Source organism: Mauremys mutica, chromosome 1 (genome assembly GCF_020497125.1).
Source record: "Mauremys mutica isolate MM-2020 ecotype Southern chromosome 1, ASM2049712v1, whole genome shotgun sequence".
NCBI lineage: Eukaryota > Metazoa > Chordata > Testudines > Geoemydidae > Mauremys > Mauremys mutica.
Window position 1 is genome coordinate 235,709,270 of NC_059072.1, and position 22,710 is coordinate 235,731,979.

General features: G+C 40.2%; 1 protein-coding gene across 1 annotated transcript in view; it reads left to right on the top strand.

The window, feature by feature from the left end:
* The first annotated feature begins 1,913 nt into the window (after positions 1–1,913).
* Positions 1,914–22,710, top strand: part of NLGN4X (neuroligin 4 X-linked) — a 296,593-nt gene continuing 275,796 nt past the window's right edge. Inside the window, exon 1 of the mRNA XM_045001047.1 lies at positions 1,914–2,253. The gene's annotated coding sequence lies outside the window, so the exon portion shown is untranslated. The remainder of the gene's footprint in view (positions 2,254–22,710) is intronic.

A 22,710-nucleotide genomic window follows, 5' to 3' on the forward strand; every position in this document is an offset into this window, starting at 1 on the left:
GTTTCTAAAGTCTAGTTTTGTTTTATGATTTGAAATCTCTCCCAGGTGTGTGTTTGACTTTTTGTTTCCATGTATGAAAAAAAATTTAAGACACCTTTTCCCCATTGTCCTTTGTTTGTTCCAGAGGTCAGTGTGGATATTCCCAAATATCATCTTGTTTCAATTCCCGTTACCACCTTCAAGGCCCCATATTGTTGTTGTTAACCTTCTGTGCCACTCTTATACTGAACAGGGGGAGTCACTGCAGAGTGAAGCATGGCATATGTGTTTCCAGGACTGAGCATGCACCTTTTGCACAACTCTGTCCTTTTGATGGCCTAAAAAGTGAGATCCAGGAAGTGAATCTGAGACTCACGGTTGTACCAGCACTAACCACGTTGCTACTTATCCAGCTCTTGCACTTGACTTTCAAAATAATATTTCTGATCATCAAAACATGCAGATTACACCTTCTTACATGGAAATATATCTAAATAGTTGTGACTAAACAAGTCTCTCCTGTGCTGTTGGTAAAACAGGCAGTGATTGTTATTCAGTTATGTTATTCCTTCCAATCATTATAAGTTGTGACCAGGGTCCTAGTGAGGAGCCAGCTATGGTCACTCAATGAGTGAATTGCAAAGAAGGAGGCAGACAATCCCCATAAAGCTAGTGGATATTCCAATACTTGGATTTACCAAGCCAGCATAAAACAGATTCTTTATTACCTTACTGGTTACTCAGAATTCCAAACAACACAGTTCCTTAAAGTGATCCAGCCTCAGGCCTCCATCCAGGTACCCACGTCAAATAGGATGAAAATTTTTGTAAATCTTATTTCATCATATAAAACAAAAGGTTCTACCAATCCCCAAAGGATCAGACACATTCCCTCCCAGGTTAATGAATATTTCAGATCTTACCCAAATACATGCTACAGCCAATTCTTATTAACTAAACTAAAATGTATTAAAAAAACAAGAGAGAGAGGGTATGGTTAAAAGATCAATATTCATACAGCCATGAGTTCAATCCATTGAGGTTGTAGTTGCAAAGAGTTCAAACTTCCCCTGGCGAAGCTTAAGCAGATCTGAGATGATAGAATCAGGACCCAAGGATCTTTTCTACAATTTCATGTCTTTTTGACAAGTTGGAGTTCCTCGGGGAACAAAAGATAATTACCATGACTTTGAAGGAGGTCCGTCACCAGTGCTTAGCTATATGAATTAACATAAGGCCATTTGCTTGTTCCTCCACCATTCACAGTACATTTCAAAGAGAAATGAATAAGAAGATATCCCGGGTTTACAATTCATTTAAATGATATCAGAATACAGCATAGGCCAGGACTTTTTACATTGTTGACCCTACTCATACATATGTAAATACACAACAGCACAAACATTATCTCCCCACACATCTTTTGGGGCTTATTTATTTTGCAGGATGCTTAACTATGTTTCTAGCTTTGCCTCACATAAGTTAATATTGGTAAGTTTGGTAACCACTGAAAGAGGTGCACTGCTGCCACTTTAAACACTGCTCAACATTATAGAAATCTCAGCTTTAACGGGTTAAAAAAGCATGGATTTGTTGTGTAAGATGTTGGGATATAAAAAGGCAATGGAAGTATCGCTGTGATTTGTCTCTCTACTACATTTATTTCTACATGTGTAAAATGCCCACCTGTTCAATCATACAGGTACCCTTGATAATTTTGTTACAGCTGGTTTGCAGTAGGATTAGATGCTCTTTGCATTAGGTTGTAGATGTAGATATGGTTTCTGTAGTGATGGGGCAGACTGCAGAGATCTATTGGCTGCTGGCTTTGTAAATTTCATTCAGTTTGGTCCAATAGCAGAAGGAGAGAGACTGGTACAGCCTGGACCTCTCTCCCTCTTCAATCTCTCTTTTTCTTGCAGATCAGTCTCTCTCCCTGTCTCTGTGTCTCTGCATAGGCAATCAGAGCTCTTACTCACAAACCCAACTCTCCCTCTTGCACTGATTTTGTAATGAATTTTCTTCCTGAATGTAGGTCGTTTACAACAGTAAGCGCCAGTTTCCTCCAAATCCAGCGTTGTTGTTGCTTTTTTATTTTTATTTTTTTGTGGTCGTTGCATTCCTTTGGACAAGAAAATCGCGTTGGATTCCAAAAAACGGAGGGGAGCCTTGTTTGAATAATTCCTGTTGTCTGATATCCTGTCAGGATTCCCTGGAAGAATTTGGCTGAGTAAAAAAGGACCTCCGTGCCGCTGCAGCTATCGCACTGTTAAGGTAGGTATGGTAGATTTAAGGTTTGTGTGTTCATGTTCATTTTTGCGGGGGTTGCAGGGAGTTCTGAGGCAGAGGGTAATCAGTTTGCTGCAGTCGTTTATGCTTTTACTTTCCCCATCATTTTTAAGGCGATACTTTTTCTGTCCTCTTCCCCATCATAGACTATCTTCATGTCATCTGTGCAGCTAGAGATCTAGAATTTGTCTTCCCCTGGACCATCGTTTGTTTGGAGGCATTTTGGTGCAATCAGCTATTTGAAAAGGCTCTGGGGCTGTGTGAGATGTTTACAAAGTAGCTCTGCCTAACAGACAAATAAACAGAAGTGTGTGTGTGTGTGTGTGTGTTGGGGGGGGGGGGGATATCTGCAGTACAGGGCGAGAGAAAGAGCAAAGCTACAGTTTCCTGCAAACGAGATCAGAGGCAGTGGAAGGAGCAGGACCTCCTGTGTGCACCAGCGGTGTGGAGGGAATTACAGAACCGGCACGTAGGGCGAGCTTGGCTTAACCTCGCGGTGTCCCCCTCCTTAAAAAAAAGCAAAACCCACAGCTTGGCTCTTCTTCTATGGAGCGATTCACCCTCTTTTCTTCTTCAGCGGCTGGGCTCGGGTAAAATGCCTGCTTTTGTGATGCATGGGTTCTCACACGTGATGGACTGGAGCCCGGCACTCGCGAGGGAGGCTGGCTGGCTGGCTGGGTAGGCGAAGGAAGAAGCGACGGTGCAAAAAAACCCCCCCAAAACAACAACAACAAAAAACCCACGAGTGTAAAGAGAGAAATAAAGGGGGACAGAGGAAGCCTCCGGAGGGGGAAGGGGGAGGGGGATCGGCTTCTCTGCAAAGCTGGAGCTGGGGGGCTGGCGCGCGGCTAGGGGGCAGTGCTGGGGTTGGGTGTGTGTGTGGGGGGGTGCCCCATGTGGAGCCTCTCCGCGCTCCTTGGCCCCGGGTTGCACCTTCCCCACGGGAAACTGCTGCTGCCCCAAACTCTCTGTCAAACCTCTCCGGGGGGAAGTTAGGCACCGCAGAGCGACTCCCCCTCCCCGTCCCCCGCTGCCCAGCCCCGTGCCCACGTCCCCCGGGGCCGCCCTTGCCCGCCCACCCTTCCTGCACTGCAGGGCCCCGTTTCCCTGCGCCCCCCCCCACCCCCATTGCCTCTGCAGGGTGCCGTGATTGATGATCTGTCCCTCCCGCAGCCATCAGCCGGGGGGCGCAGCGAGAGCAGCCGCTGAACTTCTACCTCCCCCTCCCTCCTGCCAGAGCCTGCGCCAGGCGCCTTCCCCCGGGCCGCCAGCAGCGTTCGCGGGGCCCGGGGAGGTGGGGGGGGGGGGCTGAGCCTTGCTGGGGTCCCAGTTGCAAGAGGAGTTTTTTTCTGGAGGGGGCGGGTAGCAGAGCGATTCCCCTTCCCCTGCTCACTGGAGCCACCGTCTAGCCGTCCTTGCTGCAGACACGGTCCTTGCCCACCCCCAGACTCAATAGCCCCAAGCACACACCGCAGCGCACCCCTCCCCCCACCTGGCCCTCCCCAGGTTACACCGCCTAGCCCTCATCTAGCTGATCCAGGTGATGGGGATGCCTCAGGCAAACATCCCCAGCTTTCCCAGCCGCCCCGCACGCGGCAACTCAGCTCCCTCTCCGGCAACCTGCCCCGCAAGCTGCAATGCCAGTAAGTTCCTTCCTGCTGGCCACGAGTCCCTTAGCCTTGGCTGCCCAGCGTCCCCAGTGCAACCTGTCCCTCGGTCTGTGCTGCCTTTCTCTGCAGCAACCTCACCCCAGCTCCCAGGCCCCAGCTAATTGCCAGGTGTCCAACGCCTGCCTTGACTGCAGAGAGCTCAATTTGCCCCCTGGGAGGGGTATAAGCCAGGGCATGCATCCTGCAGCGGCCACTCTGTGCCTGGGTCCTTGGGACTTCTCCTGCCAGCTATTCCAGTCCAGACACAACAAGGGGACGGCCTAGAGGCTAACACCCACCTCAGGGTAACAGTGCCCTTGTTTTCAGCGGATTTGGCTCAGCTGGAAGAAACTGGATCTCCTTTTCCTTGTCCTGTCCCCAGCAAACGCTCTGACTGCTGCAGGTTTCACAAGTGGTTGTTTTACCCTTTTCCTCTTGCAGGAAAGATCTCCCCTTCCTGCCCTCCCCCGGTGCTGGGATACATTGAGACAAGGCTACATTTGATTTATTGTTATAATTTATTATGATTATTTTATCATTTAGACCCAGGACAATTATTTAGAGTGAGCAAGAGAGAGGAAAATAAAGAAACCCAAGAGATACGTTAATCATCTGCGCTGTGGGCCTACCCTTTGTTTTCATAAAAGAAACTAGTAATAATAGAACCCTTATCTATCCCTGAAACTAAACTAATTTTAATATTAAGTAGGGAAAAATAACTTTGTGGAAACAAGCAGGTGCTGTTCTTGCAAGAAAATTCCACAAGGTGGTAGTGTGTATACTTCCTAGTGACTTTTAATTTTATTTTTGAAATTTGGTCAATTGCTTGAAATGTTTTATTTCCATGTATTCCACCTCTGTATCTTAAAAGCCCAACTGCATGTATGTTTTAAAACTACAAAATCATGTTGGATTTCAAATGGTTTAACATCCAGGAAGCATTTTGCTACCTCTAGCTTCCCTCCTTTGCGCAGTCCTCAGAAGCAAGGGAACTGGAAAGGTTTTAAGGAAAAGTTTTCAAAAAGTGCAGAATCTGGATGTGTTTGAGACAAGCAACAGCAATTTCTGTCAAAGGATGGCTAATGGAATGAAATGTGAAAGTCCCTATCTATATTTTATTAGATAGATCAAGTTTCCGGATTAAACTGTAGCAGTCCGGTAATTCAATAAGTAGAGTCAGAGACTGATGTGGCCATTTAATCTATTACATTAGATGCTTTATTTTTAACTTTTTGAGTCAATAGGCTTTATTGGGGTGTTGATGTTTACTATAACCACAATGATGTAAACAAATGTTCATCTTTGATACTTTGTATTTAAAAAGTAAGGAAACATTTATTGATTCCATAATCATGCTTCATCAATTTTTTGGAGAAAAATATCCTTAAATCTAGGCTGTATTTTGATCCCAAATGATTAATAGCATTAGGAGTGTGTTCCTGTAAGTAGAGGAAAGGGAGATATATATATATCACACACACGCACTGGAGATTTCCATTCAGCATATATATATATATATATATGTACACACATACACACACATGTAGCATGGACTTCTCTGCAAATTGAAATAATCTCATCTTGGTGGAAGGGTGGCAATCTTCATCCCATGCAATACAAATTATATTTATTCGTTATAAGACTTATTATTAATATAAGAAAATAACTTTTTGTGTTACCATAGAGAGTGGATAAGTGGTAAGTGGATAAAAAACTCAGGTTTACACAGGTGGGCTAGTTTCATACTTAAAATTAATCTTTTTTTATTTTCTTATGAAAAATATATCTGCCACATCTGTTCATATTTTTACAGAATGGTCTATACATATTACTGCTTTCAGGAGGGTTACTGTAATTCTTTTAAGTTATGCTGCTGGAGACAGGGTTGTATACTGTTAGTCACAAACCTGTTCCATCTAATCATTAGATACCATGGATGTGAAAAGGTACTATGAATGTTGTGACTTACCAATAGGTCATTTATGTAAGCAAAATCTTTTGATGGTATTAGAACAGTACATTTCATGACAAGATATTTTTATGATAATTGAACCTTTAATTCTGACATACTGGTTCTTAGCAATTGAGAATTATTTTTCTTTTGTTTACAAGTCACGTTTATTTTTTTCTCTTCTGTGTGCATAGATAACACACAAATGCAACTACCGTCAGTCTGTTTGTATTTGGGCTATACTAGGTATCATAACTGAAACTGGTTTTGGCATCCAAAATATATTTCTTTGATCCTGTTGTTCATCTAGGGCTTGATCCAAAGCCCATTGAAACCAGTGGGAATTTTTCCACTGATTTCAGTGGCCTTTAGATCAGGTGCATATAATTTATTCTGTTATCTGCACAGGATTTGTAACATTTCAGAATGCTAACATTTCTAATTGAGACTGATGATTTGCCTACTATTCCTTTAAATAGTAACATTACAACACAAAGTTAAATATTACAAAATGCTAGTAGGTACACTATAAACACAGACATATTTTAAGCCTCATGCTAAGTACATAGGATATTATTTTTCCTTCTTCAACAATGCAGAGTGATCAGTTAAGACAATTCTTGTTAGAAAATACACAACAATAAAAAACTTCTCAATAAAACTTCTAAATAATGTAGGATAATTGTATATTGGATTGGATTAAAACAGGATAATTGATACAGTGGATAATTTACCAAAAATTCTACATGCATAGCTTCATTGTCACAGATGCTCTTTTCAGCCTGTTTCGTTAGACTAGTGAACTTGAACAGGCCCTTTGACTCAAAGGAATAGCGATAAAGGGTTTGTCAAAAATGGCTGTCTTAATATGCAAATTCCAGCTGAAGGTCATTACAAGTCAGTTAGAAAGGAAGGGAAGAGGCAGAAGGAAGAGCTGCTTGATAGAAACTGGAAATTAAAAAAAAAATCATATGGAAACAGTGCTTTGTTTAACATGAAAAAGTAACTGAACATTGCATAAAGGTGTGTACTTCTGCTTTTGACAGGTTCTCAATATGGCCTCCACTTGGCTTTTCAAAGAAGCATGTTGTTCTTTGACAGCTGAATCACACAATGTAAGGAACAGATCCACCTGGGTGGGACAGGGAAAGCACCACTCTGTAAACAGCATAGGATTTAGTCATTCTGCTTTTTTGAAGACTTGTCACAAAGCACAAATATTCAAAATCTCGTTTGTGTGACCAAAATTCATTACAAATGCACACCGGACTTTGAATCTAAAAAGAGGAAAACCTAATAAAACCAAAATATAAACATGAGGCTGGCAATGAGCCACTCAGATCATCAGGAATCTCATTTCAAAGTGCAGCTATTCTCTGTCACAGTTCAGCTCAGGTGTGCTCAAGCAATGTTTGTAAAGCATTTATGCTCCAAGCCATTTTGATCCCTACATCTGACAGGGTTATGTACTCAGCTCTATCACCTTTTAATAGTTCTATTGTGTTTGGGTTAGTAGTCCCCAGATCTGAATTTCAAGAAAAAAAATGCTTGCTGGTTGAAAAGAAAAAAAAGGTTTTATTGGCACTATTCCTCAAAATGATAGAAGTGGTAGGTAATAAATGTCCATTTTCCATAACCTGAAAGTGGAGTAGGGGGAAGAAAACTTAAAATGTATAGGGGGAAAAACGGGTACAAATCATAGGAAATAAATATCATTTTGAAGAGTGTAGTAATAAAAAAATGAGGTCAGATCTCCTGGATTATAAATAAATGAACTTGGGGTGTGTGTGTGGGGGGGGGGAACGTTTCTGGATTGTTAGATTTAAAAGAAAGTTTATATCGAACAATATTATTTCGTGATTTATTACCATAGCATGCGTGATGATCTGAACATTACTAGCCTCTCCAGAAGATGTTGCTTTTCCCAGTTACATCTGTATAAGGGTTTGACCACTAGCATGGCTTATTCAAATGGAATATATGTGTTCACTTAATTAAATGAAACCTAGCGAGAAATGTTCAGATGCACACTACTGTACTCTATCTAAAAATGAGTTGTAATAATTGAGATCACCTTGTACAGCTCTTACATTCTGCTGTGTTCTGCTCACACACCACTCTGAGAGTTAGGACATGTTTTAGCAAATGTATTCAACCAAATATAGCTTCAGTAAGTAAAAGGGTAAGACTTTCCATGCTCATCTCTCCATTGTCACTTTATGTGCACACCGAGATTTGCAGCTTGGGGTTGGTGAACCTTTTAAAAGAAAATTAATGGAACTCTTATTAGAAAAAATATTACAGAAGCTATTATACTAGACTGGTTAATTCACTCTGCAAACTTGGTGGGGGGGGAAGAGTGGGGGGGAGAGTGGGGGAAAGAACCCATGTGCCCTAGCATTATTAAAATGACTTTCTTAAAAGGTATCAATTTTTTTGTGACTATAATGGAACTATTTCGGGGATTTTGATTAGAATGTACCAAGGCCATATTGGAAAGTGATAGAAATATTAGGCAGAATATAGTAATTTTTATAACAACATGATGAAGAGGCGCATATAGTAAAAAATTACTGGTTTTTGGAAATGAACTGATGTCTGGTTATGTCTAATTATGAAATTATTAATCTGACAAATGTTATTCTACATTACATAGTGTGACGTAACTCATCTTTGATTTACTACTCTTTATAACAACTTTTAAATTCTTTAAATTAGTTTTATTTATAATGAAAAAGTACTTTAGTATTAATTATAATAATCAATGAAACAGGCATTTTAGTTCTTTATTAATTATAATCAATGGTATAGCAAGTACTTAACATTTGAGAGATGATTGTATTATCATAAATTGGTGGCTGTGTAGATTTCTCTAAGAGCTTCATCCAGATTTGCATTTGTTGGATATGAATGTGCAATAAGAAAAGTATGTAACTTCTTGTTCCTCCAGCAATAGTGACTCTTTTTTCCCTTTTGGTACAAATGGAGATACGGCTGTTCAATCCCAAACCCAAAGAATATACAAGGCCAGTAAATCAATCAAAACAAAGCCTTCCTGTCTCATAATTATAGATTTTGTTTAGGCCATCTAATATTTAAGCATTTTAAAATCACTCATCCCCATTGTATCTGGGTGCTAAATCAGGCACAGGCATAAAGTGAGCATGAAGTCAGCAGGTTTGCTCAAATCATATATAGACCTTGCTCTAATGCTATTCTTAGTCAATGGCCTTGCCAAATCGGGGGCTGCCAGCCATGTTGATTGTTGCCATCACGTGGCAGTTTTGTGATATAGGTGCCACACAAGGAACTGGGTTAACATCACCAAACTCACTTGCACTATTGCTTGAAGTTATATTTGGGGCCTCTGAAAATCAGAAAAGCCAATCGGGCATTGCCCTATCTTTGTATATACCATATCTGGAAATACCTGATAAGTACTAAAGCATGAGTTAAATGTCCCTGAACCGATTTTTCACTAATTTTTAACTCCTTTGCTCCATAAATGAACACTTGTTAATAACTGTACAATACATTAAGTTCTCCAAGACAGAGACTACTGATATGTCTATTGCTCAGTGCCACACACTTACTGATGATTTACAATATAATAATGATTGATACCCTAAATAAATTTGCTACCATAAAATACAAAAGTCCTGTTTTAGAGATGCCAAAATATTATATAACTTAGAGGAAAAACTGATAGCTACATTGTTAAATAAACAAGTTGGAATGGACACACATGTTGCTGGTTTATGTTTTATATCATTTGATACAGATATTTAGACCAAATTTTTTGTTTTCAAATAATGGTGAAACTTGCAAAGGAAAACTTGCAGATTCATTTATTTAGGAGGAGTAAAACTTATTGGCTTCAGGGCACAGCTTGTAGAGGGCAGGTGTATGCTCTACTACATTTCGGTTTTACTCTGAAATCACAGATATTGTAGTAATTGTACATTTGAGAATTCTTTTTCTGGAAAAAATGAATAAATATCCATCTTTAACTCCAATGCCTTTATTTAAATTCTTTACAAATCTATAGCCTGGTCTATACACCTCTTTAGGGCTTAAGCATTTTTTTTTTTAAGCACCGTGGGAATAAATACAAAATGTTTCCAGGTAGCTGCATTTTACAGAGGGATAAAATTTCCTTCAGATTCTGTCATTTGATTGTGCCTTTGTCAATTTGGCTGTGGGAAGGTTTCCAGACCCACATTTCCAGTAAGCACAGCCAATATTTCATTCTTATGTATGGCCGTATATGGGTGCCAGCCATGTCTCTATCCAACTAATGCACAACAAACTCCCTACTCTTTTCTTTACTGGATGGAGCATAGGCCATCAGCATAATTAAGATTAGCATTATGGGGCTGATCCAAAGCCTGGTGAAGTCAATGGAAAGACTCCTGGAAAATACAGTGGACACTGAGTCAGGCCCTATATGAGGAATATGCAATATTTGAGTGAAATATACAGGGTACCATTTAGAGGGACTTTTTGGCTGGATTTTAATCTTTGCTCATTAAAATGCTTCCAAATCCATCTTTTTAAACAGCAGAAATCTTCTGTTCTCCTGAAAAGCTCATTTATGCAAAATCAATCCCTCTTTTGGAAAGCTATTATAAATGAACAGGACGTGAAGGTGTAGGGAGCCATAAATTCCCCTAGCCTGCAGAATACTGATGGTTCAAAAGCTTAGGACCATATATTATCCTCTATCTATGTTCAAGGATTTTGTTATTTGTTGCTCTAGTATGAATAATAAACATTTGTTCAGCAAGCACCAGAGCTTTGCATGATGTCTTACTGAGGTTTGTTAAAACAAAACAAAACCTGTGTGTACCCTAGAGACCTGAACCATTGGTAACTGAATTGGTGGTAACTGAATTGGTACCTGAACCATTGATGCAGTGCTCACACTAGCTGTGGTTTTGTAGGGGCAGTTGTGCCCCACATTCATACCAGTGCTGCTCCACAATGTTGCACTGCCCTCTGGGTACCTAGTTCCAGAGTGCCTACCTATTGGAGAAGTAGCTTGAGGGAAATTTTGAAAAACTTTCTGAAAGCCCAAAGAAATTGTTGCAGAAGAGATGAAGCCCCCATTGGAATCTGGCAATATCTGCCATATCCACTTTTATTTTTATCAAAATGAAGAACAGAGAGTCTGATCTCACTCCTTGCTTAACACAGTTTCTGCTCAGCTTCTGGGACTTGAGATATCTCAGGTATCTGCAGTAAGGGCATTGTGTCAGTATTCTTGAAGAGCCAGAGAATGAGACACCAGCAGTTAGTGGATTTATTTGTTGTTTCTCTCACCCAACATCTTCAGTAAATGGCTCTGTGTAGTACTTCAAGATCATGCTAACCAGATTGCGTGCCTCCTGTAAATCAGGTATATAACCACTGAGTGGTAGGACAGAGTTGTGCTCTAGGCCTGGGATGGGCAATAGCAGCTCATTATTAATGTAATGATTATAATGTGTGCCTGTTGCAATTTGTGTCATGTATGTGAAAACAAAGTTGAGGTCTCAATACAAGGTGGAGTGAGGCGGCAGTAGGACTGGCGGCAAATTATGCACAGCTGGACAGACAAGCTGTGGCACTGGAGGCTGTAAATTATATTAACACAGCCTGCAGTAGGTCTGCTGCTCAAATTAGAAATGCTCAGTGCACAGAGTTCCAAAGAGCAGGTGGAGAATTGGGGGATGGATGATGCAGATCACTGATTTTGACAGAGCAAATATTAGCGATTAGCACCACTGAAAACTAGTGTCAATCTGGGGGTGGTTCATTTGGTAGATAAACACTTATTTTTATGATCATTGTGGTGATGATGATTTGTAAGGCAAGGGAGTTATAGTGGACAGCATTGTGAATATATTGATGCAATGTTAATAATTAACAATAGTTATAAAATACTTTTGTTTGCTTTATTGGTGGTTAAGACTTTTTTGCAGTTCTTAAGCTTCTTCCCCACAGTCTATATGTGTGTTGTATGATTTGGATTAAGACATTGAAAGAGAAAATAATTATGTTTGTTCATATAGAAATCTAGCATATTTGATGTAATAGTTACACAAATTTTATTTCGACAAGTTATCTATTAGAGACACAATCATGCAGGCCAACTGGCTTGTATAACTAAGGTAACAGAGTAAATTAGAAGGAAAGTAAGATTTGTATAGTACAGGAACGTAAAATTGATGTTTTGCACATCAAAAATTAATTTCCTTGGTTCTAAGTGCAGGGGTGGAACATTGTTGGAATGCAGAAGAAGGGCTAGAGAGATGGTGCATGCCAACATGTGCCATTATCCTACATCCACATTATTTTGGTCTGCTGGTGCAAGCATAAGTGAAAGGGCCTATTGCTGGGGCACCTGTGCCATCTTCATTTGCATCCTGTGTCATCCTAAATCATTCCCTTTGGAATTGTTGGATGTGAAGTCTCATTTCCCTGTTCTTCTGAAATGGACCAATGTAAAGGAATTGTTCTCCTGCATAAATCTGTCTTGTCTTTAAAAACTGTCTTGGTTTTCTTCTCTAGAAACCAAATATATGATCAGAATCCTATTGTATTTCCCTCTGCATGTCCCAAACAATATTCTCTGTTTTCTTTTCCTTGCCTCGTTAGACAGCTATTTCACCATCCTTGACCCCATGAGCCACCCTGCTTGCTTTGAGTGTTACTAGGTGTAATACTGATCACCATCATGAAACATTCAGAATTAAAGGGTTAAAAGCCATAGCAGTGACTAATTCATCTCTTGGAATATTAAAGAACATCATAAAAGTATAAATTTCTGTTTTGTTTGGAATTCCAGTGCCTTTTTGCAAGGCACTTCTGTTTTGGAACTAGAAAGGGTAAGGATATAGCATTAGACTTTCTTCACAAATATAAAGAAAGTGTACAGGGCTTGGGGTGGGGGTTGGGCAGGGAAGGGGGGTGATGGAAGAGAAAATTAGGTCTATAATTAATTGCGTGTTTGCCTGATTTCAATACTTGCATTTGATGGTTAGCCAGAGACAGTACAGGATATATACTAATTTCTCTATCAATAAATGTGGTAATTATCCATCAGATTGCTCTTAATTTTCCTCAGAATCGTTCTTAGTACATAGAATAGAAAAGCAGCTAGATAAGAAAAAGTTATTAAATATTAAATATTATTATTATTATTATTTATTAGGTGTCCCGATGTGGTGTAAGGTCTGACAGACACATATAACATAAATATTTGGTCCAGTGTATCCTATGTCAGTATCCTTTTTTCACATTTGCTGCATTGTGCCTTCTGTTGGTACACCGGATATCTACCATTAAATTATGTTGAACATTTCACCACTTGCAGGAAACAGGGGACCATGCATCCAGCCATGGAGATGGTTTGGTAAGGGAATGCTGACCTTTTTAGAGTTTGGGAGAATAAACCTAGTGGTCCCAGGAAGAAGCAGATGTTTGGGAAGAGGAATGGTGAAGCTGAAGGAGAGGGGATAGTCTGTCCTCATGCATCCATGCCCACCAGTTTCACAGCAATAATGGTGGTGTTCATTACAACCTGGAAAATGTTTCTTCCAGCTCTAAAGTCTGCAAACTCAAACCCAATTGGTACATATATAAAATTGGAGTTGAGGGCCTATATATTCCAATTCTTCCTTCCTGATTTGACATGCTGCTCTGTCAGGTTCTTTGGATTCTCTGAAGCAGTTCTGGGATCTCAAGAAGATCTCTGGCATCTCCTGTTCTGGCTCCTCATCTGTAATGTCCAGCTAGGCCATGGAGCTGTCATTTTCCTCCTGTTACTAACATCACTTCAAGCTGTGATGTGATTGCCTGTTCACTTGTTAGGGACTCTGACCAGGTGGTGTATTCCAGACTTGTTAAGGGGCCCAGTAGGAAACAAAGTCAAGGGGAGAAAAGTGATCAGAGCATGGGTGGAATCTCCATCCTTAGAGGTTTTTAAGGCCTGGCTTGACAAAGCCCTGTCTGGGATGATTTAGTTGGTGTTGGTCCTGCTTTGAGCAGGGTCTTGGACTAGATGACCTCCTGAGGTCTCTTCCAGCCCTAATCTTCTATGATTCTATGGGGATGTGGTAGGAAGTGGCAGGCAATGGGGTGTAATTATGGGCAAAGCTTCAGAAGTAAGTACAAGGATCTTGAATGAAAAGACATAGGGAGCCTAAGAAAGGACTGGAAACAGGGTGTGGTGTGCAAGGCAGTGGTGGAGGAAGATTATCTTAGCAACTGAATGTTGGATTTTGGTGGGAGATGAATCAGAAGAGGATGTTACAGTAGCTAAGATGAGAAAGCAACATGAGTTTTGATAATGGTAATTCCACACACAAATCAGTGGAAGCACATGACTCTTAATGCCATCATAACTCCACCGAATTTTTAGGGATCCAGTATTGGGTGCCTGGTAGGTTTTATTCCTTTGAAACCAGAGAGGCTATTTTCCTTCTGAACAGTGATTTAGTGCCTTTTTTTTCCTTCTCAGCTAAAGCTCCTATTTAAAAAAGATCACAGAATTCCCTCACAAGTATTTCCTCTTTTATAATGAAGCAACTTCCAAATGTTTCATCACTAAAAATGTTTCTGTTTAGAAATGTTTTTCCTTGTAACTAATTTTTTTCCCTAACAAGTATAATAAATCACCTTTTGTGTTCTTTTGTTTCATTGATTTGAAATCTGACAAAATGAGCTGTAGAACAAAACAACTGAGGGAAATGGGAAATATATGCAGCATATGTTCTGAGGAAATTTGCTTTTATTATGTAAGAGCAGGTTTATTAAAACTATGTGTGTTTTGATGGTTCTGCCATTGGTACAGAAAAATGAGAAAATAAAACCTAGAGTAAACTAAATGTACCTTGAGCCCACTCATACACCACTCATAGCTGTTAATTTAATAGCTAATGAGGAGTTCATGCAGGAGTTGCTGCATCATAGCTCTCAAACAAGCCTTATGCGTTATTTCACATTTAGGAGCCTGCTTTTTTTTTTTTCTATTACTTTTCTAAACAATGTAGAATTGATGCACATCCTCCAAACCAAAAGTGTCTGCTTTAAAACACAGGAGATTGGTTTTGTGGGTGGACATAGGGATGCTGGAACAATTTTTATGGTACCTCCCTCGGCCCGCGCCGTTTCCAGGAGCTCCCATTGGCCTGGAGCAGCGAACCGCAGCTACTGGGAGCTGTGATTGGTTGAACCTGCGGATGCAGCAGGTAAACACACCGGTCCGGCCCGCCAGGGGCTTTCCCTGCACAAGTGGCAGAACAAGTTTGGGAACCACTGCCTTAATAAATGAATTTGCCCTATACATATGATTGCACATAATGTAAACTACACATCATTTTCCAAACAGCTGTGGCACTCTACATGTAAAGTTGTATATTTAAAAGATAATGGGCCTGACTCAGATTGCACTAGCACTAGTTTTACACCAGTAGGAATCCAATGGAGTTACATCTGATATGTGTAATGTATATAGGGCTAAGAAAGAACATTTAGGCCCTATAAATCTCCCTCTATTTGTGCTCTTCGTTTGTAATGAGTAAGTCACAATGTAATATGTTCTTTTGTCAGATGTAAACCTCTTCTATTTTTAGCTAAGGAAAATGTCTTGTAGTCTATGCATTAAAATTGCTTACTAACCAGATGTTTGTCCCAGTGCATGTGAGTGAAATGGTCTCTCACAAATTCCTGTAACTGCATTAACCTTCTTGACAGAGTGATTCTAGGAAGTTAAGGCAAAGATACAAGTAAATGACAAGAAGGGGTGGAAATCTGATTCTTAAAGCATGAGACTCATTTTAATGCAGATCATGGTGAAACAGGCTTAGAATTCGGCAATAAAACAAATCAAATTAGTTTTCCAAGGTATACATTCTCTTTAAACTTATTTTCTTCATGGCTAATCCTTATTAAATACTAGCACTTTTTTTTCTCTTTATAACTTTTTCCGTTTTAAATTCTTATTCTAAATCAGGGATCAGCAACCTTGGGCCCACAGCCCGCCAGGATAAGCACCTTGGTGGACTGGGCCGGTTTGTTTACCTCCTACGTCCGCAGGTTTGGCCGATCGCGGCTCCCAGTGGCTGCGGTTCATCGCTCCAGGCCAATGGGGGCTGCGGGAAGTGGCGTCCAGCACATCTCTCAGCCCGCGCCTCTTCCCACAGCCCCCATTGGCCTGGGACGGCGAACTGAGGCCTATGGGAGCCGCGATCGGGCGAACCTGCAGATGCGGCAGGTAAACAAACTGGCCCGGCCCACCAGGGTGCTTACCCCGGTGGGCCGCGTGCCAAAGGTTGCCGATCCCTGTTCTAAATTATATAAATTCCTAATGTCAGCTAATTTCCAGTATATATTGACATTTCATTTTATCTGGGCAGGAGTTTCATGTGTAGGTGGACGAAAAAACCATTTGAATAGGGAAAAAATTCCCACAACCTATTTTATTGCCTTTTACTGATCTGTTTTTCTGCTCTGACACGCATCAGGATTGATTATTTATAGCACATACTGTTTGTAAATAAATGAGCACTGAATTATAGGAAAGAAATCCCAACAACTATACTCAAGAGTATTTTTCTATTAAAGAATAACTAAAATCCTTGTTTGGCTGAAATATAATTCAATTTGAAGAAGAATGTTTTGTCTTCATTAGTGTGCAGAATGAATGTTTGCAAAGATCCATAAAAATAAATACAGAAATTGAATGGTAAGGGTTGAAAGTTAAATGGATGTATCCAAGCCCTTGATTGATTTAGAGAGCCCTTAGTTGAATGACTTTTTTAAAATCACCATTTATTACATTTATTCTTGGTTGTGTTCAGCTTGGGATGGGGGAATAATCTTTTTTAGATGTTTTTCTCTTACCTAAATTGAAAGCTGTTATAACACATAGCAGCACCAGGGATTGCAAGTTTTGTCATAATGTGGACCATGTTTTAATACAGAAATTATCTTAAAGATCACCTCCCATCCCATTCATTACACACCTTAGGGCAGATTTTTCCAGTGCTCTGCACCTTCAGTTAGGAACTAGTTTTCAAAAGAGCTCAGCTTCCAATTAGGCATCTCTCATGCCTGCTCCAGTCCCTTTACATTGGTTAAGAGGCTAAGTGCATGGTAAAGGAGCCCCTGTTCTTTGAGGGGCTCAGTCACTGCAGCAAATAGCCATCAGGCTGTCTTCCAAGGATCCCCCACTTAAGGCCTGGTATAGGAGGAATGCTAGAGGTAGAACTGGGAGCAATAGGGCCTGTTGGGGTGTAGGACACAGCATACAGTGCTGCGACTGTTCCCAGTCATGCTGTGGCCCACATAGCAGCTCCGAGAGGTTGTTCTGATGTAGACAGGCCCCAGGATTGTCTGAGTGGTGCCAGAGGCTGCTCCAGCTCTTGGAGCAGTCCATGATAAGGAAGGCTTTAAAGCCATCTTGAAGCCATTTTAATTCCTTTGCCCTGCCTCCAAGCCATGCTGCAGCTCCTTTAGACACGTCACAGATTCTCACTCCAGGTCTTCAGAAGTGCTCAGTACCCCGCAGTTCTCATTGGGTCATTTATCACCTAGATTTTGACTTTCGAAAATCTGGCCAGTTATTGTGGTGTCTATAAGGAACTAAGATCTTTTGGAGATCACAACCAGCGCGATTTCCACAGGCCTGGTTTATGAACTTTTATTGGGCCTTGGCTTCCCCATAGAAAGGAAAATATTGAGTAAGAATTCAGGGAAGAATGGCCTTAAGTCTTCTTGTATTGCATCCATCCTTGTATTTTTCCTTTAACATAAGCATTGATGTAGAATATTAATTTTAGAATATGCATAGATCCCACTATTTCTACTTATTAGCTTATGATATTGAGCTCTAACACAGTATGCAAGAATACTGGACCCACTTTTATTATGTAAAAAAAGCAACTGTGTGATAGCTTTGGGGACAAAAGTTAAATTTAACTTCCCTCACAGTCTGCTGTACTAATACAGCCAGAACCAATAAGGTCTGCAAGCTTGTTTATATTACAAACAACAACAACAACAACAACAGAATACAAGGTCTTCCCTTTCATTTTGTGTTCCACCTCACCCTTCCCTTCGAGTTTTATGACATAGTTTTTAGTTTTTTCTATGTTGCCAAATGATGTATGCTTAAATAATCTCCACACTGTATACTTAAGTGTACTTCTGACTTTTGCCAATCAGTACAAAAGTACCCAATACCCACAGATGCCTCAGGGTGTCCACAAAGTATCAAATGTATCCACAGCCACTAATGCCCCATAAAGTCACTGCTCTCATATCTTTGTGCTGTTCCCAGAGATACTAAATTGAGGAGGCTATACTTTGAAGAATGATGTTGTGGGATCAGATGGCTAGATTTATTAGAGTTGGTACTAGTGCTATGCGGAGTACTGAACTGCCTTTGAAGTTCTTGGGTTTTGGATTGACGGGAAACAACATGGTAGTGTCCACAACTATTCTTGATTATCCTATAGGCAACAAAATATTTGATCTTTCTAGATACATCCAAGCACTCAAAGGTTGAGAAGTACTGGTATTTCATCAAAACGATGACCCTAGCTTCAGCTTAAATTCCTAGAAAAGCTACCTATTGAAGTCATGTAAAATTGTTCCCTAGTGATCTGTGTTGTGGTTGCCAGACACGTGACTGAAAGTAATCACTTTAGAACTGTCTCCTATCTGGTGGTCAAACTGGATCATGTGCCCATTTTAGTTGTTCCAAGTGAATGCTTCTACTGACCTCAGGAACCTGAGAAATCATAACTATGTGGATTTCAACAGTTCTGCCATTGGGACAGAAAAATAAGAAAATCCAGAGTGTAAAATATGTTTATCTTTATCGCACTCATATGCCCTACCCATGTAGGTTTAGTTTGTTTAATAGGTGGTGAAAGATCCTTGCAGGACTTCTATGCCATTGCCCATGTGAAACATGCACTATTCCAATAGCTCCAAAGTAACAAGACTTAAGAGAAGGTGCCTGTATTTAATAACACTTGTCTCTTAACTCTTGAGAGTGCTATGCAAAATGAAATGTTAACTCACAGAGGATCAAGGAGAGTGCCCAGAGAGCTGGTCATATGCTCAACCTTGGTTCTCGGTTTTTTATAGGTACTTTGGATGTTCAAGTCACTCTTATGTGGCCTATCATACATTTTCATGCTGTGGATCTTCTGCACCTGTATCAATGTAGCTGATCATGGTGTCAAAGACTAATTGTTTATGGATTTCTGTGATTTCCCTTCTAGTGAAGAAGTGTATCTGATTTTTCCTTTCCAGCCAAGTGTCAGCAGCTCAATGACATTTATTATCCTCTGTTAGTGCCCTGGACATCCTATTCCTGCCTGGTACCTCAGAATTTTTTGGCCCCAGAAGTCATTGTGATTCACCACTGTGACTCCAACAAGTCTCTTGGACTTTCAATAGCTTGGTTACAGCTTAGGAAAGAGAAACTGGATCATCATCTTCCATAGGATTTTATGTATATATATAATGAAAATTTTCACCAAGGATGTCACAAATATTATTTGTCCTCATCTGTGGACACAGGTCACAAATATTATTTGTCCTCATCTGTGGACACAGTGAGGTACTATTCAGGTTAACTCTTTTTTGTAGTGTGCCTTTTCCTCCATACATTTTGCTTTGTTTCTACAGAGGATATCCATGGTCTTCTTTATTATTGTAAGCCTTCACTGCCTGCAGTTTTCACACTTGCCCATATTAGTTACTTAAAGCAAGAGCCACAGCTGCGGTGACATTATTGATAGGCATTATCAGCTTCTTTCAGTTGCAGAACGGTACTGACCATCTTTAAACATGAAGAGGTCTGTCCCCTTCTCAGCAAGACAATTCTGATGCTTGCCAATTACTGTCACTCTCAAATTTCCCTTTTTCAGGAAAGTGACTGAATGGGTGGCTGGTATTCCATTTCTGGGAGAGCTGGACACTACTGACATCTTTGGTTCTGGCCTGAATTTGGGGTTAAGATTATATTCATCAGGGTCATGAATGATCAGGCCAATTTGGACTTGTTGGACCTCTCAGCAGCTTTTGGTACAATTGATGGCATGTTGTTATTTGGTGACCAAGGGACATTACTGATCTGTCTGGAACTGCCCTGCAGAGATTCTAATCATTCCTAGAAGTCAGGAGTCAGTTGTTGATGATAGACATATCTCATCAAGGGATATAGAATATGAAAGTCCTCAAGTAAATAGCACACCTCGTACATTGGTCACCAAATGTATGATTTTTTGCAAGAACACTTCTTGGCATGGGGTGGAATATCATCAGGGTTGGCTTCCTATGACTATTCTATGTAGTCCAGACACAGCAGCTCTCTATTTGTGAGCTTTTTGTTCTGAGTATTCATAATGTGGAAGGGGTGGGAAACTTGTCATTGTAGTCAGGATGGCTTCCATCTGAGGTTGCTGTAATGTGTATGTTCTACTGCCACTCTGGCAGCTATGCCTGAGAGTTGAGAGATCAAACTCCACATCTGTTATCTGATTGCTGTATGTGCCAAATGAAAGACAAACATTAGAGTAGATTTAGCCACCTAATGGAAGCCTGTTGGCTGAAATCACTGTGTATATCCTAAACAATTACCCCAACTGAGACACTAATAAAAGTCCTCATGATTCAATCGACTCATTTGAGAGAGTTACTGATAATTGGACCTTCTTTCAGGACAATCCAGGCTGCAAAGTTTTTTCAGAAAAAAAGTATATTTTTTCCATTTGTAAACTCAAAGATGGTTTGAAATGTGTTATTAATTCAAGCTTTCAAAAGGAAATAATCACTTTTGGCTTCAGGATTATCACAGAAACTCTCTTAACCCATTTTTTAAAGTTATGATTGAATAAAAACAAGGGGCTATAGTGAAAACCCGTATAGATATCTTTATTTATATATGTGTGTTAGCACAAATCATGTCATTATGGAAATCTGACTGTTTTGATAATTTTCATTCCATTTTACTTTAGAAAAATAATACCACTCACGAAAAATGGCCAAACTGATGGTCTTTCCTCTAGACTAGTCTTCTGTCCCTCACAGAAGACAGAACAGTACTGCCACCCAATAAATAAATGGTTTTCCATTCCTGGCCCAGATGCCCTTTACCACATCACCTCAGAAATTAGAATAGTTGCTATGTAGTGAAAATATTTCTCTTTTACAGGTTGTCAGCCTATTTGTCTGGTTGGTCATAAAAATAAGAAAAAAGTATGGGAAAGAGAGACTACTTTTGACCTAAATTAATATTTTATTTTTGTGTATCATTTTAGAGGGGTGATTTTGACTGTGTAAATAATTGTAGGTCAGAGATAATCTTGGTTTTTTTAATTTAATTTGTGTTTTTGAAGGTCTATTGATTTAAAATTTATATTTATTTTATTATGTACAATGGCCTTTAGCTAAGACAGTATATTAATAAACTTACTTCACTCACAGAACAGATAAAATAGGTGTGGTGACAATGTGTACGGTTCTCTAAATCCTGTATATTAGAGCTGGACAACATTTCTCAAATGAAAAGTTCTTTTTTCTTATTTTTTTAGAGTCTTCTTTTGAAAATGTTTTTTTTAACAATTGTTGACTGCCAAAACTTGTTGCCTTTTGCAAAGAAAAAAAGTGGCTTCTTGATATTTGAAGTGGATATTGAAATTTTACATTTGCTAAAAGCCTGGTTTTAAATAACCATTTGATAATCTATTAATTTATTTCTGCGTATGAGGATATTTTTTGGAAAAAATAATGAAAAAAATTGAAAATAAATTTGAAATAAACACAACTTAAAAAATGTGGAATACTGACCTTCTCTTGGGGTGAGGGAAAATCAGGTTATATCCAGTGAAATCTTGGCCTTTCTGCTGAGCTTTTTCATAGGAGTGCCAATTATGGTGGTGTGTTATGGTGATGTAACTCCCTGCCAGTTAAGATTTAGTGTGAGTATAATGTTTCATTACATTTACGTGACCAAACAGTAGTGGTCTCAGTCCATTTTATAGGTGGCAGGTCTCTACATCACAAACAGGGGCCACAGTTTCAAAGGGACGATCCTCCACATTTTCTGAAAAATTGGCCCCTAGTAGGGAGTCTCAAGTTGGGCACACAAAATCACTTGTGACTTTTAAAAATCTTGGCCAAAATATTTCAGGACTCAAATATAATATGAAAATATCGGAACTAAACTATATATCATATATCAACCCACCTTTGCCATGACATCCTCTTGTATAGTGAGCAGAATTAATTATTAAAGTAATTTACTGACAGCAAAACCTGCTAATGGCTATAGTGACAAAGGCATTTATCATTTGTCTATCTATAAGGTTGGTCGTACTCTGCTGCACTTCTACACTTTGGGCATCTTTAATGGTTATAGAAATACTTGCATAATGTACTAAGTGCTGCAATGCTGCTGTATATGCTGTTAATATGGATTGAAAGGAAGTCTAGAGAACAGGGGCGGCTCCAGGCCCAAGCGCGTGCTTGGGGCGGCATGCCGCGGGGGGCGCTCTGCTGGTTGCCGGGAGGGCGGCAGGCGGCTCCGGTGGACCTCCCGCAGCCGTGCCTGCGGAGGGTCCGCTGGTCCTGCGGCTTCGGTGGAGCCACGGGACCAGTGGACCCTCTGCAGGCACGCCTGCGGGAGGTCCACTGGAGCCATGGGACCGGCGACTGGCAGAGCGCCCCCCGCGGCATGCCGCCGTGCTTGGGGCAGCGAAATGTCTAGAGCCGCCCCTGCTAGAGAATGCATATTACCTTGAAAATTATTACTGCATTTTGTACAGTTTTATTAACATAATT